A 17,872-nucleotide genomic window follows, 5' to 3' on the forward strand; every position below is an offset into this window, starting at 1 on the left:
TCTACTAGCACATAAGTAAAGCAAAGAACCTATCATTGACCGGTATGCTTTTTGATCAACGGACTTACCTCCTTTGTTGAGGTCTGTGTGTCCGTCGGTTCCCATCGGCGTCTTTGCGGGCTTGGCGTCCTTCATCCCAAACCTCTTTAGCAAGTCTTGCGTGTACTTCGTTTGGGAGATGAAGGTGCCGTCCTTGAGTTGCTTCACTTGGAACCCAAGGAAGTAGTTCAACTCGCCCATCATCGACATCTCGAATTTCTGCGTCATCACCCTGCTAAACTCTTCACAAGACTTTTGGCTAGTAGAACCAAATATTATGTCATCGACATAAATTTGGCACACAAACAAATCACCATCACATGTCTTAGTAAAAAGAGTTGGATCGACTTTCCCAACCTTGAAAGCATTAGCAATTAGAAAGTCTCTAAGGCATTCATACCATGCTCTTGGGGCTTGCTTAAGTCCATAGAGCGCCTTAGAGAGCTTACACACGTGGTTGGGGTACCGTTCATCCTCGAAGCCAGGGGGTTGCTCCACGTACACCTCCTCCTTGATCGGCCCGTTGAGGAAAGCGCTCTTCACATCCATTTGGAACAGCCTGAAAGAATGGTGAGCGGCATATGCTAGCAGGATACGAATAGACTCTAGCCTAGCCACAGGAGCAAAAGTCTCCTCGAAATCCAAACCTGCGACTTGGGCATAACCTTTTGCCACAAGTCGAGCCTTGTTTCTCGTCACCACCCCGTGTTCGTCCTGTTTGTTGCGGAACACCCACTTGGTTCCCACAACATTTTGCTTCGGACGAGGCACCAGCGTCCAAACTTCATTTCTCTTGAAGTTGTTGAGCTCCTCCTGCATGGCCAACACCCAGTCCGGATCTAGCAAGGCCTCCTCTACCCTGAAAGGCTCAATAGAAGAGACAAAGGAGTAATGCTCACAAAAATTAACTAATCGAGATCGAGTAGTTACTCCCTTGCTAATGTCACCCAGAATTTGGTCGACGGGATGATCCCTTTGAATCATCGCTCGAACTTGGGTTGGAGGTGCTGGTTGCGCATCTTCCTCCATCACACGATCATCTTGTGCTCCCCCTTGATCACACGCCTCCTGTTGATGAACCTGTTCATCGTCTTGAGTTGGGGTTAGCACCATAGTTGAGGAAGATGTTTGATCTCGTTCATCGTGTTCCTGTGGCCGCACTTCTCCAATTGCCATGGTTCGTATAGCGGCCGTTGGAACATCTTCTTCATCTACATCATCACAATCAACAACTTGCTCTCTTGGAGAGCCATTAGTCTCATCAAATACAACGTCGCTAGAGACTTCAACCAAACCCGATGATTTGTTGAAGACTCTATACGCCTTTGTATTTGAGTCATAACCTAATAAAAACCCTTCTACAGCTTTGGGAGCAAACTTAGAATTTCTACCCTTCTTTACTAGAATGTAGCACTTGCTCCCAAATACACGAAAGTAAGATACATTGGGTTTGTTACCGGTTAGAAGCTCATACGACGTCTTCTTGAGGAGGCGATGAAGGTAGACCCTGTTGATGGCGTGGCAAGCCGTGTTCACGGCTTCCGACCAAAAACGCTCAGGGGTCTTGAACTCTCCAAGCATAGTCCTCGCCATGTCGATTAGCGTCCTGTTCTTCCTCTCTACCACACCATTTTGCTGTGGTGTATAGGGAGCGGAGAACTCGTGCTTGATCCCTTCCTCCTCAAGGAACTCCTCCACTTGAAGGTTCTTGAACTCGGACCCGTTGTCGCTCCTTATCTTCTTCACCTTAAGCTCAAACTCATTTTGAGCTCTCCTGAGGAAGCGCTTGAGGGTCCCTTGGGTTTCAGACTTATCCTGCAAAAAGAACACCCAAGTGAAGCGGGAAAAGTCATCAACAATAACTAGACCATACTTACTTCCTCCTATACTCAAATAGGCGACGGGTCCGAAGAGGTCCATATGCAGCAGCTCCAGGGGTCTTGAAGTGGTCATCACATTCTTGCTGTGATGTGCTCCTCCCACTTGTTTACCTGCTTGACAAGCTGCACAAGGTCTATCTTTTTTGAATTGCACGTTAGTCAAACCTATCACGTGTTCTCCCTTTAGAAGCTTGTGAAGGTTCTTCATCCCCACATGTGCTAAGCGGCGATGCCACAGCCAGCCCATGCTAGTCTTAGCTATTAAGCATGCATCTAGACCGGCCTCTTCTTTTGCAAAATCAACTAAATAAAGTTTGCCGTCTAATACACCCTTAAAAGCTAGTGAACCATCACTTCTTCTAAAGACAGACACATCTACATTTGTAAATAGACAGTTATACCCCATGTTGCATAATTGACTAACAGATAGCAAATTATATCCCAAGGACTCAACTAAAAACACATTAGAAATTGAGTGCTCATTTGAGATTGCAATTTTACCTAATCCTTTTACCTTGCCTTGATTCCCATCACCAAATATAATTGAATCTTGGGAATCCTTATTCTTGACGTAGGAGGTGAACATCTTCTTCTCCCCCGTCATATGGTTTGTGCATCCGCTATCAATAATCCAGCTTGAACCCCCGGATGCATAAACCTGCAAGGCAAATTTAGGCTTGGGACTTAGGTACCCAACTCTTGTTGGGTCCTACAAGGTTAGTCACAATTTCCTTAGGGACCCAAATGCAAGTTTTGTCTCCCTTGCATTTTGCCCCTAACTTCCTAGCAACTATCTTCCTATCCTTTCTACAAATAGCAAAGGAAGCATTTAAAGCACAATAAATTGTAGAAGGTTCATTTACTACTTTCCTAGGAGCATGAATAGTATTCTTTCTAGGCACATGATGAATAACATTTCTCCTAGTCATATCTCTACCATGCATATAGGAAGAACTAGAAGCAGTCATGGCATAAGAATCATAAGCATGTGAATCAAAAGCATCATAATTTCTAAAAACATTTCTAGAATTTTTCCTATCATGATACAAAAAGGCATGGTTCTTTTTAGCACTAGTAGCCATAGGGGCCTTCCCTTTCTCCTTAACGGGAATGGGAGCCTTATGGCTTGTTAAGTTCTTGGCTTCCCTTTTGAAGCCAAGTCCATCCTTAATTGAGGGGTGTCTACCAATCGTGTAGGCATCCCTTGCAAATTTTAGCTTATCAAATTCGCTTTTGCTAGCCTTAAGTTGAGCATTAAGACTCGCCAATTCCTCAGTTAGTTTGGAAATTGAAACTAAATGATCACTACAGGCATCAACATCGAAATCTTTACACCTAGTGCAAATCTCAACATGTTCTACACAAGATGTTGTTTTGCTAGATTTTTCTAGTTTAGCATTTAAATCATCATTTTTGCTCTTTAAACTAGCAATTGAATCATGACATGTAGACAACTCACAAGAAAGTATTTCATTTCTCTTAATCTCTAATGTAAGTGATTTTTGTGCTTCTACAAATTTGTCATGTTCTTCATACAACAAATCTTCTTGCTTTTCTAAAAGCACATTCTTATCATTCAAGGCATCAATCAATTCATTTATTTTGTCTATTTTAGATCTATCTAAACCCTTGAATAAGCATGAATAGTCTATGTCATCATCATCACTAGACTCATTATCACTAGAAGAAGCATAAGTGGAGTTTCAAGTACTCACCTTCTTCTCCCTTGCCATAAGGCATGTGTGACGCTCGTTCGGGAAGAGGGATGACTTGTTGAAGGCGGTGGCGGCGAGTCCTTCATTGTCGGAGTCGGAGGAGCAATCCGAATCCCACTCCTTTCCAATGTGTGCCTCGCCCTTGGCCTTCTTGTAGTTCTTCTACTTTTCCCTCTTGTTCCCCTGTTCCTGGTCACTATCGTTATCGGGGCAGTTAGCGATAAAATGACCAATCTTACCGCACTTGAAGCATGAGCGCTTCCCCTTTGTCTTGGTCTTGCTTGGCTGCCCCTTGTGACCTCTTAGCACCGTCTTGAAGCGTTTGATGATGAGAGCCATCTCTTCATCATTAAGTCCGGCCGCCTCAATTTGTGCCACCTTGCTAGGTAGCGCCTCCTTGCTTCTTGTTGCTTTGAGAGCAAGAGGTTGCGGCTCGTTGATTGGTCCATTCAAGGCGTCGTCCACGTACCTTGCTTCCTTAATCATCATTCGCCCGCTGACGAATTTTCCTAGGACTTCTTCGGGCGACATTTTGGTGTACCTGGGATTCTCACGAATATTATTCACCAAATGAGGATCAAGAATGGTAAAGGACCTTAGCAATAGTCAGACGACGTCATGGTCCGTCCATCGCGTGCTTCCATAACTCCTTATTTTGTTGATAAGGGTCTTGAGCCGGTTGTATGTTTGGGTTGGCTCCTCGCCCCTTATCATTGCAAACCTTCCAAGCTCGCCCTCCACCAACTCCATTTTAGTGAGCATGGTGATGTCGTTCCCCTCGTGAGAAATCTTGAGGGTGTCCCATATCTGCTTGGCATTGTCCAAGCCGCTCACCTTATTGTATTCGTCCCTGCACAAAGAGGCTAGCAACACAGTAGTAGCTTGTGCATTTTTGTGAATTTGTTCATTAATAAACATAGGGCTATCCGAGCTATCAAATTTCATTCCATTCTCTACGATCTCCCATATGCTTGGATGGAGAGAGAATAAATGACTACGCATTTTGTGACTCCAAAATCCGTAGTCCTCCCCATCAAAGTGTGGAGGTTTGCCAAGAGGAATGGAAAGCAAATGCGAATTCGAACTATGTGGAATACGAGAATAATCAAATGAAAAGTTTGAATTGACCGTCTTCCTGTAGTCGTTGTCGTCGTCCTTTTGGGAAGAAGAGGATTCGTCACTGTCGTAGTAGACAATCTCCTTGATGCGCCTTGTCTTCTTCTTCTTCCCATCTTTACGTCTGTGGCCCGAGCCAAAGTCGTTGGATTTATCATCTTTTGGCTCGTTGACGAAGGACTCCTTTTCCTTGTCGTTGATCACGATTCCCTTCCCCTTAGGATCCATCTCTTCGGGCGGTTAGACCCCTTCTTGAAGAGAACGGCTCTGATACCAATTGAGAGCACCTAGAGGGGGGGGGTGAATAGGTGATCCTGTAAAAACTTAACTTATAGCCACAAAAACTTGTTAAGGGTTAGTACAATAATTGCCAAGTGGCTAAGGAGGAGATCTTGCACAATACGACAATCACAAAGAATTCAACACAGAGTAGACACGGTGATTTATCCCGTGGTTCGGCCAAGTACAAAACTTGCCTACTCCACGTTGTGGCGTCCCAACGGACGAGGGTTGCAATCAACCCCTCTCAAGCGGTCCAAAGACCCACCTGAATACCACAGTGTTTTGCCTTGCTTATCTTTATCCCACTCGCGAGGAATCTCCACAAATTGGAGTCTCTCGCCCTTACACTTAAGATTCACAAAGAAGCACGGAGTAAGGGAGGGAAGCAACACACACAAATCCACAGCGAAACGCGCACACACACGGCCAAGATTCGAGCTCAAAGACTATCTCACAGTTTCTCACAAGAACGGAGCTCGAATCACTTAGAATAACAAATGGATGCGCAAAGACTTAGTGTGGATGATCAAGAATGCTCAAGAGTTGCTTGGTATTCTCCTCCATGCGCCTAGGGGTCCCTTTTATAGCCCCAAGGCAGCTAGGAGCCGTTGAGAGCAAATCTGGAAGGCCATCTTTGCCTTCTGTCATCGGGCGCACCGGACAGTCCGGTGCACACCGGACACTGTCCGGTGCCCGATTTATTTCCTTAAACAGCGCAGCCGACCGTTGCCGACCGTTGCAGATTTGGCGCACCGGACAGTCCGGTGCACACCGGACAGTCCGGTGCTTCCTTCCGACCGTTGGCCAGACCACGTGTCGCGCGCAGATTCCGCGGCTGACCGTTGGCTCGGCCGACCGTTGGCTCACCGGACAGTCCGGTGCACATCGGACAGTCCGGTGAATTTTAGCCGTACGCCGTCGGCAAATTCCCGAGAGCGGCGTCTTTAGGTCGAGGCAGCCTGGCGCACCGGACACTGTCCGGTGCACCACCGGACAGTCCGGTGCCCCAGACCGAAACAGCCTGTTGGCTGTACACAGCCAACAATCTCCTTTTCTTCTTCTCTCTGTTTCTAACACTTAGATAAATATATTAGTACACAAAACCAATGTACTAAGACTTAGAAACATACCTTTGCTCTTGATTTGCACTTTATTCATCCATTGCATAAATTCACATTTAAGCACTTGAGTTGGCACTCAATCACCAAAATACTTAGAAATGGCCCAAGGGCACATTTCCCTTTCAGCATTTGAGGAAAGTACTTCAGAGGCTACGAGATTGTCAGCTATATGCCAAGCTCAGCAAGTGCGAGTTCTGGATCAATGAAGTTATGTTCTTGGGTCACATTATAAACCGAGAGGGATTAGCTGTAGATCCGAAGAAGGTAACAACTATCTTGGACTGGAAAGCACCAAAAGATGTCCGAGGAATCAAGAGTTTCATCGGAATGACCGGTTATTATCGACGTTTCATTGAAGGTTTCTCCAAGATCTCTAGGCCAATGACAACCTTGTTGGCAAAGAAGGTTGAGTTCAAGTGGACCCCAGCATGCCAAAAGTCCTTTGAGACATTGAAGGAGAAGTTAACAACGACACCAGTATTGATTCTGCCAGATGTTCACAAGCCATTCTCAGTATATTATGATGCTTCGTACACCGGACTGGGATGTGTGTTGATGTAGGAAGGGAGAGTAGTGGCATACTCATCCCGCCAATTGAAGATTCATGAGAAGAATTATCCTACTCATGATCTGGAATTAGCAGCCGTGGTTCATGCACTGAAGACCTGGAGGCATTATCTTTATGGGCAGAAGTGTGATATCTACACGGAACACAAGAGTCTCAAGTACATATTCACTCAGTCAAAGTTAAACATGAGGCAACGAAGATGGCTAGAATTGATAAAAGATTATGAGCTGGAGATTCATTATCACCCAGACAAAGCAAATGTGGTTGCAGATGCTCTAAGTAGAAAGAGCCAAGTCAATATGTTGGCCGCTCACCCGATGCCGTATGAGCTAGTGAAGGAATTCGATAGATTGAGTCTTGGATTTCTGAACAACACCCAAGGAGTGACAATTGAGTTGGAACCCACTCTAGAGCAAGACATTAGGAAGGGCCAGAAGGATGATGAGAAGATCAACGAGATCCAGCAGCTGATCATAGATGGGAAAGGCAAGGATTTCCATGAAGATGCAGAAGGAGTGGTATGGTTCAAGGATAGACTATGTGTTCCCGACATCAAATTGATCCTGGAACTAATTCTCAAGGAAGCTCATGAGACAACATACTCTATACACCCTGGTAGTGAGAAGATATACCAAGACTTAAAGAAAAAATTCTGGTGGTACGGTATGAAAAGGGAAATAACAGAGTATGTGGCTGTTTGTGACAGTTGTCAGAGGATTAAAGCAGAACATCAGAGACCTGTAGGGTTGTTGCAGCCATTGCAGATTCCTCAGTGGAAATGGGATGAGATCGGAATGGACTTTATAATTGGTTTGCCTTGCACTCGTACTGGTTATGACTCCATCTGAGTAGTAGTGGACCATTTGACAAAGGAGACCCATTTCATACCAGTCAAGACCACCTACAACAGTGCAGTGTTGGCCGAACTATACATGTCTCGGATTGTGTGCTCGCATGGCATTCTGAAGAAGATAGTATCAGATAGAGGCACTCAGTTCACCTCTCATTTTTGGCAGTAGTTACATGAAGCTTTGGGCACACACTTGAAGTTCAGCTCAGCTTATCACCCGCAGACAGATGGTCAAACAGAGAGAACCAATCAGATTCTGGAAGATATGTTGAGGGTTTGTGCTTTGCAAAACAAGATAGGTTGGGGCAAGAGGTTACCATATGCGGAATTCTCTTACAACAAAAGCTATCAAGCCAGTTTGAAGATGTCACCATTCGAAGCGCTTTATGGGAGAAATTGCAGAACTCCATTGCATTGGGACCAACCTAGTGAAAGACAAGTGTTCGGTCCAGATATTTTGCTTGAAGCTGAAGAGAACATCACAATGGTCTGAGAGAATTTGAAGGCAGCACAGTCCAGACAGTGAAGCTCTGCTGACACCCGAAGAAGAGAACTGAGTTTTGAAACAGGAGACTATGTCTACTTGAAGGTGTCACCAATCAGAGGAATCAAAAGGTTCGGAGTAAAGGGCAAGCTAGCAGCTCGATATATCGGGTCGTATCAGATTCAAGCAAGACGCGGAGAAGTGGCTTACCAACTCAGCTTACCAGAGAATCTATCCGCTGTGCATGATGTGTTCCATGTCGGCGCCGACCCACACCCCTCTTCCTCTCTCCCTCTCGCTGTTCTGTGGGGCCATCTTGTCGGCCCCGACCCGCGCCCCTCTTCCTCTCTCCCTCTCGCTGTTCTGTGGGGCCATCTTGTCGGCGCTTTGGCCCGTCGTGTGCTCGCACGCCTGTACCGCTGTCCCGTGGGCCCCGCTCGCCAGTCCCTCCCCCTCCTTCAACTTCTTGCCTGCGTGGACCGCGCGCATGCACGTCGAGATCGTCGCGCCCACGTCGCCACCCAGCTCCAAACCGGCACCCCGACCTCCTCTACAAGTCCTTGCACACCCCCACTTTCCCCTGCCTCGCTCACTTCGCCACTGCCCACTCACCCAAGCCGCGCGCATCCGTTTTTCAAGCCCGTCGGAGCTTCCCCGTCGCCAGACCTCCTACGCCCGAACATGCCGCCGGTTGTGCTCGGCCGTCGTCCGTGACCGTGCTCCGCCACCGTCAGGCCCAGCCTCGCCACCTTTCCCGCCCCACCCGAGGTGAATTTCCCCGTCGGACTTTCTTTTCTCTCTCCCCCGTTTTCTCTGTGCCGTCGATTGGTCGCCGGTGATCGCTGGTACTGGTACCGCGCCGTTGAACCGAGACCCCCCCGGCCAACCGCCATCGCCCCGTGCCTTCTTCGCCCGTGCGGAGATGCTAGTTCCGGCCATGGCGCTCACGTCGTGCGTGCGACCAAGGTAGACGGCGGTCCTAACAAGGAGGACCCGCCCGTCAGTCTCTCCCTTCTTTCCCCGTTCTGTGCCACTGCCTGGAGGGCCTCGACCGTCAGGGCACACCCGCGAAGTCGCACCTGCGCATGCCTCTACCACTGACTAGCGGGCCCGACCTCCCCCTAACCCCGCCTGTCAGACCCCCGTCGTTTCCCCCTCCCAAGTACCTGAGTCGCCGACATGTGGGCCCCGCCCGCTAGAGAGCGCTCGCGCTCGCATCCCGCACCGGGGATACCCGGGTCGCTGACGCGTGGGACCCGTCGGTCAGCCCTCGCGTCCGATCCCGCGCGCCCGCTTCTAATCTCGGGCGTCCGTTCTCGATCGGATGGCCGAGAAGCCCGGATACCCTTTCGCTGTGGTTGTTTTGCTTAAGACCCCCTCGGTTTTCCCTGAATAGAACCCGTCGTCCCTATACTTTATATGCAGGCCCCTGTAATCTTGCAGATTGAACCCTAGGCTTTTAAATAATTGTAGAATTAGACCTATTTTCATATTTTAAATTCCCAAACTTGTTTATTTCATATCTTTTGCATATGAACTCCAAATTCAGTGATTCAAATTGCAAAATGTTCATAGGAATATTCTCTATTTAAATAAATTAGTTCCATTTACAAACTGTACATTCTAATTTTATGGTTAACTATGAACTAGTATATGTGTAGATTTGTTTATTTAATAAAATAAATGAAAGGAAAAAACCCTAGGAGTTGAAGTATATTTAGTATTGTGCTTTTTTAAGATGTATTCCAATGTTTGTACATGTTTGGTGTGATGTTCATTTGTACTTTTGAAATGTATTGAATGCATGCTCGCTTTATTTAGACAACGAGCAGTCCAAGGTTCCCGAGTGTGTTGCTGGAGACCTCCCTGAGCAACAACCTGGTGAAGACAAGTGTCCTCTGACCTACTATGTCCTACATACTTTATGATTCACTGTCCCACATTACATTTCTTAACCTAAGGATTGACTAGTCTGTGTTTACCTTATCCTTGTTTACCTTTTGGGTTATCATGGTTAGCATTTTGCTATTGCCTTAACTAAATCAATGAACATGATATTATTATTTATGATACGGTGATGTTATCCCAATGTTGATATTATGATACTCTAGGGGACTCAGGCCATTTTCCCTAAGTACCTCTCCGTAAGGACCTGTTCGTGGAGTGACCACCCGGGATAACAGTGCAACCATGAGGGTGGAATGGCACGCCCTTAGCTGATTAATTAGATGAACCTGAGGTGTAGTTGGCTTTGCATGAGGGACGTCATTGGGGGCCGGGGCATAGTGCTCACTCTGCTAAGGGGGCTGCAGAGGTTCATTCGATTTGGTTTTGTTAGTCACCCAACTTGGGGAGGTGTACTGCGTTTGTACGACTGGCGAAACCTAACGAGCAGCTATGCACCAGGGGAGTCTTTGTAAAGGCTACGTAGTGTATCCCTGGCCATTCACCTCGGTAGTGAAGATCGGGTCTGTACAACCCAGGATGGAAAGGGATCACAACTTGTGGGTAAACTGTACAACCTCTGCAGAGTGTTAGAAACTGGTATATCAGCCGAGCTCACGGTTAAGAGCAGCCTTGGGATCCTCTTTGATTAGAAGAATTCTGATTACTTTTATGATGATGGTTAACAATGATGATATAATTCTGATCTCTGATATTTCCTCTTTGAGGGAGTACTTTTGGGTAATTACTGGGTATACTACTAAAACTTGGCTCTACTACTAATAATAAATACTTGATCAACTAAAAGCTACTGCTTAACCTCAACCCCACATACATCTAGTCCACTTTAGCCAAACGGGACATTTACTGAATACGTTGATGTGTACTCACCCTTGCTTTACAAACCACCCCACCCCAGGTTGTCCCCACTGTACTCAGTGCTCTGGAGGTGATGCTGGCAACATGGAGGACTTCGAGGAGTTCCAGGATTACGACGAGTTCTAGTTTATTCTTAGTGGCAAACCCCCAGTCAGCTGCCTGTGTAGGCTTATCACCTACGTTTCGTTTCTCCGCACTTTGATGTTTATGTTAAAGACAATGGTTATGTATGAGACTCTATGGATGTCTTGGACATCTTGATGTAACTAAAATACCTTTCCGCTATTTATTTCGAACATTGTGTGATGATGTCCAATTATGTAATCGCTGTGTACGTGAGTTTCTGATCCTGGCACGTACATGGTTCGCATTCGATTTGCCTTCTAAAATCGGCTGTGACAGCATCCAACACCTGCAGTCCCGTACCCAGCCGTACCTAACCCTAGTGCACAGCCGCCACATCAGCAGTGCTCATGCATAGCCACTGTGTGTCGAGGTTCTAACTGTATTATCTTTTCAGTTTTTTATCAGTGAAGTTAGGGTGTCTAAGGTTATTTTATGATGATTCAATTAATAATCTCCCAATTATGTCATACTTGCTTGCCATGGGCCTGTTTGGTTCAGCTTTTTTCTGACCAGCTTTTCTGAGAATCTGGCTGTGGGGAAAATCTGGCTGTATAGAGAATCTGAGTATCATTAGGATTACGTGCGGAGGAAGATAAAGGTATTCATAGGACTCAGGATATAGAAAGTGACAGATTACTACTATTGCAACGACTCAACCGATTATGTGTTTATGTTGATTTTGAATGGTTTTTACCCAAACAGATTTTATAGAAGCTGACTGAAAAGCTGAGCGTTTGGCAGTCCGCAGCAGCTTTTGGTGGCCAGAAGCTCCAAAAAGCTGAAACAAACAGGGTCCATGTCTCAGATTTTGCGTGTGTATTTTGGGGTTGGAGTAGTAGTATATGTTGATCATAATGGGAATTCATGGTTTAAATTATGATTATTTTAAGCAGCAACACTAATTTGACCTAAGTATATCAACACTGATAATACAAAATTGTATATAAAAAATTGTCGTGGCACATCTTATAAAAAACCTAGGTCCGCCATTGCCTGTAGCCATCTTTGTCTTGGGACGTAGAAGCTGAAGGATGGGGAGGTCGTGAAGTCGCTAGTGGCAAGGATGGAGAGGCGAGGTAGTCAGGAAAGTTAGGAGGAAAAGGGAAATAAATGTGCTGAGCGTGGAGGATTTTGTGGAACCGATAACTTGACGAGCGTGGGCCACTGGTTTAGCCGATATTTTAGCGATTGCAACAGTGATTTTTTAGGGCCCCTTTTTCGAACGTTGGCAGCCACAGCACACGGAGAGGCAAAAATAACGTTCAACTGGAACATGCACATATTGTTATTTTTCGTCGCTGGAAAATACCACCATAAATTTCTTAGATAAATTACGAACTTTATTCCGCTGATAAATGACACCTACGAATTAATAATAATATTACGAACGTGTCAATTAGATTCCCTATATTTTGTGCAAAGAATTCTATTACAAAGAGATGATCCTATTTTATAGAAATTCATCAACGATTAAAGGGTTCGGTCTCTCGGGTCCTAAATAAAATACCTCATATATTTGTCCTTTTTTTCTTTTTTCTTAATCTACAACTATTTTCTTTCCTAATAATGTGATTTATTTTCTAAATAGCATTATTTAAGGTCTAGCTATTGAAGTAAAGAATTTGTTTTGAGACCCTAAACACTTTAAATGTGCTCGCATTTCTTTTGAAGTAAAAATTTCTTTTAAGACCCATTCTTGTTCGAAGACGCTATATAGGTCGGGAATTAGATGACGTGAAACAAAGTTACCATTGCCTCTCTGCGCCGATAAAAAAAATAGTTGACCATATGTGCACATGGGAAAGATTTGTCCTCGTGGACAAGTTAATATATCTCTACTACTAATTATGTGAACAATGTAGGCGTCCGCACCAGCATGTTCTGCCTCGCGCACCCCGCCCCGCATCCCGCCGGCAGCCCCTCCTCGCTCTTCCATCCTCCGCCCTCATCCACCGCCCTCCTTCCATTTTGAGCTTTGACGGCGCGGCTCCCCAATGCTCCCTTCCATCCTCGCGGATCCCCCACCCTCGAATCCCGCGCTCCCTTCCATACAGCGGGCCCGATCCGATTCGGCTTCCGTCTCACTCATCTCGCCCGGCCTCCGCGGAGAGATCTGGCGGTGGAGGCGATGCCACTGGGCGACGACGCGGAGGCGGCGGACTTCGTGCTGCTAGACGAGCTCCAGGCGGCGCTGCCGCGGGACCCCTACGAGCAGCTGGATCTGGCACGCCGCATCACCGCGCTGGCGGTGTCCGGGCGGGTGTCCGGCCTAGACACTACTCGCGCCACCCCACGCGCTGCCGCCTGTGCGTCCGCAGCTCAAGGCCCAGCCCACCGGGCATCCCCAACACCAGCACCAGGCCGCTTCCGCTGCCGCCGCGCTGACTGCACGGAGCAGACCGCCGCCTCAGCGCCCTGATCCACCGGGGCGACCTAGACGCGGCGCTCCGCCTCGTGGGCTCCTTGCCGCGCCCGCTCGACGTTCCGCTCGCCAACCATCTTGTCCGCGACCTCTGCCGGTGGGGCCGCCCCGCCAACGCCGTGTGCGTCGTCGAGGCGTACGGGCCCGAGGCCACTGCCGCCACCTACGGCGCGCTGGTCGACGGGTACTGCCGCGTGGGTCTGCTCGAGGACGCGCGCCGCGTCGCGTGGGCGGAATGCCCGCGCACGTGCAGGCCAGCAGCGCGTACGCCCACAACCCGCTCATCCACGCGCTCTGCGAGCGCGGGCGGGTCGCGGACGCCCTCATGGTCCTCGACGGCATGCTCTGCCGCGGGTGCGCGCCCGATGTGGTCAACTACAACATCCTGCTCCAGGCGGCGTGCAAGGGGAGAGGATACCGGCAGGCCCTGAGCTCATCGATTTCATGCGCGCAGAGGGGTGTGAGCCCAACAACGTGACATACAATGTCATCATCGACGCTATGTGCAGAGAAGGTGATGTAGATCAGGCACGCGAGCTTCTGAACAGCTTGCCTTCTAGAAGTTGCAAGCCCAACACTGTCAACTACAACACTGTTTTGAAGGGTTTCTGTAGCATCGAGCGATGGGTGGATGCTAATGAGATTCTAGACGAGGTGGTTAGCGAGAATTGCCCACCAAATGAAGCAACACTCAATGTGACCATCAATACCTTGTGTCGAAAAGGATTGCTCCAGAAAGTTACTCGATATCTAGAGAAAATGTCAAAGCATGGATGCACGACAAATGTTGTTACATACAATGCTATAATCGGTGGGTTGTGTGAGCAAGGAAATGTGGATAGTGCCTTGGAGTTACTAAGCAACATGCAATCCTTTGGTTGTAAACCCGATATTGTCACCTACAACACTGTGCTAAAGGGTTTGTGTAGTGCTGATAGGTGGGAGGATGCCGAGGAGCTAATGATTAAGATGTCCCAGAATGATCGCCTCCGAGATAACTCGACATTCAATACTATTATTAGTTTCTGGTGTCAAAAGGGATTGATTTTGCAGGCCTTAGAAGTCTTTAAGCAAATGCCTGAGAAAGGCTGCAATCCTAACTCTACCACTTACAGTACAATAATAGGTGGACTAGTCAAGGCTAGCAAGATGGAACAAGCCCTTGAGTTGTTGAATGAAATGGCCAACAAAGGATTCAACACAGATAAGATGTACCTGGTGTTAACTAAGAGTCTGAATAAAGAGGATAAAATTGAAGAGGTAGTCCAGGTGGTTCATAAACTGCAAGATTCAGGCATATCACCCCAGACAGTACTCTACAATACAGTACTGTTAGGGCTTTGCAGAAATGGGAAAACAAATTATGCTATTGATGTGCTTGCTGATATGGTGTCCTGTGGTTGTATGCCTGATGAATCGACCTACATTATACTCATAGAAGGTTTGTTTTATGAGGGCTATTTGAAAGAGGCAAGAGAATTGCTAAGCAGGTTGTGCTCAAGAGATGTACTTTCTAACAGCTTGATCAAGAATGAAGCTTTGTTGTTAGATCAAAATATTCGATCTTCTTGAGTCATGATTAATTCAAGGGCATGTGTACACTTTTAACATCATTGTATGTAGTGGTGGAGTAGGTTAGCACTTACACATTGCTTCAATTTTGATTGTAAGTCCTCTTTGCTTCTGGCATATTGTAGCGTAGAGCTTAGTTCTCTGTCTTTTTTTATTGTTATTTATCTAACAATGTTAAATATCATGCTTGTTTGGCTGATTGTAGTTGCAATTTTTTATGCATATTTACAGGATGTGAGCACATTAGATTGTACACATGGTTTGATGTTTACTTTCTGGATTCACGTTTAGCCAAGGCATCCTCATATCCAAAATATAAGTCGTTTCAAGCCCGTACTTTGGATCAGTATTCTCTATTTCTGTTTGGAGGTACTTGCCTCTGAATTTAGGTTAAGATGAAATGTGTAGCCAAGTTTAAGGAACAAGATATTGTAGGCTTGCACCTTACAACCGTAGAAGCGAAAGAACAAGGGATGAGCATTGTTGTCTGTTTTTGCTAATTTGGGCATTATCTACGACAGAAGAAGAACGATTATGAATTATTGATTAAATTGAACAGAATGTTGTTCTAAGAACAAAAACAGATTATTTCACTGAATATTTCATTTAAGCAAGATGTACATGTATGATATATAGATAGCGTAGCAACGCATGGGCAACTAACTAGTTATGGGTTAAGAATCAAGGTGATGGGAGATAAAATCCTACAAATTAGCTAACTACTAGAGGTACTTCAATACAAATAGATGAAAAATAAAAATGTTAATGTTCAATGAACACCTCACGTGGAACCCATTTAGCCTTGATGGTGGACCAGTTATTACATCAATTATATGTTATTTTATTTTAAAAATATATATCACATATCAATGACGAATGAGCTTTTCATACAATTGCCGTAATTATGATGTAGAGTAAGTTATGACGATTTATTCTTATGACACACCAATATTGTCATAAATCATCATCACAAAAAGCATGTTAGCACGAGTTATGAAAGTTTTAATGACTATGGTTAATTTTTTGTCATTAAAGTTAGATGTCTCATCGAAATCGTCATAAAACGAACGATTTAATGATGATTCCCACTAGTGTCATAGTATATTCGTCATAGAAGGTCATATGTGTTGTAGTGATAGTTAGTTAGCTATTTACTTGTTAGTATATAATTAGCTAGGTATTTATATGTGAGTATATTTAGTCCTTGTATATGTCAGCCATCGCGTTGTTATCTCAATTGTTGAGTGTGCATGTCAGCCATCGTGTTGTTCGATTCTCTGCAGGTTTCAGAAACCTCACCATATAGGGGAGGTGCTGCCGGAATTCTTATTTATTACTTAGTGAGTATTTAGGTATTAGTAGATGGGTATAGTAATAAGTTAGGCATTAGTTGATAGTGTTAGTCAGGTACCATCTTTAATGGTTATTGAGTTATGAATCAGTGTTTACAATAGATGGACACCCTAGTGACACTATACCATGGAGGAAGCGTGGATGAAGATGTTTATGGTAATGTTAGTTTTGATAGAATGAAGAAGGTGACGATTATGTTTGATAAAAGGCCCTGTTTTGCCCAGATTTTCGCTAGGGCTTGTAAGGAGATTAGTTGCAATTTAAACGACCCTGGCATATCGCTTGAGGGTTTGTTGTCCCACGTTGCATCTGGGATAGTTGTCCAATGGTTGATCTCCATTGGCTCTGAAGATGACTGGGTCAAATATATCAAAATAGTGAAGACGGTTGTTCCTCCATGTTTGGATGTGGTTGTTCGAAAGTTATCATTTGATCATTGCGATGCGCCAATCGGGTTATCTCCACAAATACCAAATGCTTCTCCTTATGAAGCACCTTTGGCTGAGCTTCTGGAAGAAGTGGTTGTTGTTCCGGATGCTCAATCGGCCCCGAACCAGGTTGAGATTTCTCGTCCTGTTCGTGGCGTTTGTGGGGCATCGAATCTGGTGGTACACCCCCAGGAGATCCCATTGACCCAGGATCCAACCCAGGATAATCCTAGTAAGTGTCTTTAACATGCTATTCATATGCATCGTTAATTCGTTTGATTATACTTTAATGTAGTATTTGCTCCTTCAATGCGATGCACGAGTTCCACAACTAGATAATGGTGCTTATCTTCTTGTGCCCTTATCATCCAATATGGACCACATCTGCAGGGCCTTAAATAGTGTTGATGTTCAGATTGAGGATGAGGAGGAGCCATATGAGGCTGCACGGGCCTTAGATTCTGATGATGACCGTCCGGTTCAAGAATTGACCGAGCAAGAAATTGAACTCATCAGACGTTTGTGTCCAGAGCGTGACCTTGTAGTACATGAATTTAGCAGTCTAATTCATTCCAATAGTGCATACGCCGAAGGACGGGATGATGAACTGCTAGAGGCTCCGGATAACGCCGATAGCATTGAGATAAAGGTAGGCTTAATTTTCAAGGACCTGTCTACACTGAGACAATGGCTACAGGAATATTCCGTGAACCGCAAGAGGCCATTCAAGGTGAGACACTCGTATGCACAACGTCGTTACACAGTTGTGTGCGAGGTGTCTAATTGTAATTGGAGGGTATGTGCCCGCAGGCAGAAGGAAACTAGAAAGTTTAAGATCATAAAATTTGTAGGTCTACACACTTGTGCCCAGACAGAGCTGAGCTCTAAGCATCGTCAGTTGACATCTACCCTAATTGCGAAAAGGCTATTGGGGACATTGAAGGGCCAGCCAAACTTGAAGGTGAAGTCAATTATGACCATGACACGGGAGTTGTTTGGTCATAGGATCAAGTATGGGAAAGCATGGAGGGCAAAGCAACGAGCATGGAAGATGATATACGGGGATTGGGAGGAGGGTTACAAGAAGTTGCCA

General features: G+C 45.8%; 1 pseudogene; it reads left to right on the top strand.

The window, feature by feature from the left end:
* LOC109939757 (pentatricopeptide repeat-containing protein At1g09900-like) overlaps positions 1-15,014 on the top strand; it is a 28,949-nt pseudogene extending 13,935 nt beyond the window's left edge.
* The last annotated feature ends 2,858 nt before the right edge of the window (positions 15,015-17,872 follow it).

The sequence above is a fragment of the Zea mays genome, chromosome 5 (genome assembly GCF_902167145.1).
Source record: "Zea mays cultivar B73 chromosome 5, Zm-B73-REFERENCE-NAM-5.0, whole genome shotgun sequence".
Taxonomy (NCBI): domain Eukaryota; kingdom Viridiplantae; phylum Streptophyta; class Magnoliopsida; order Poales; family Poaceae; genus Zea; species Zea mays.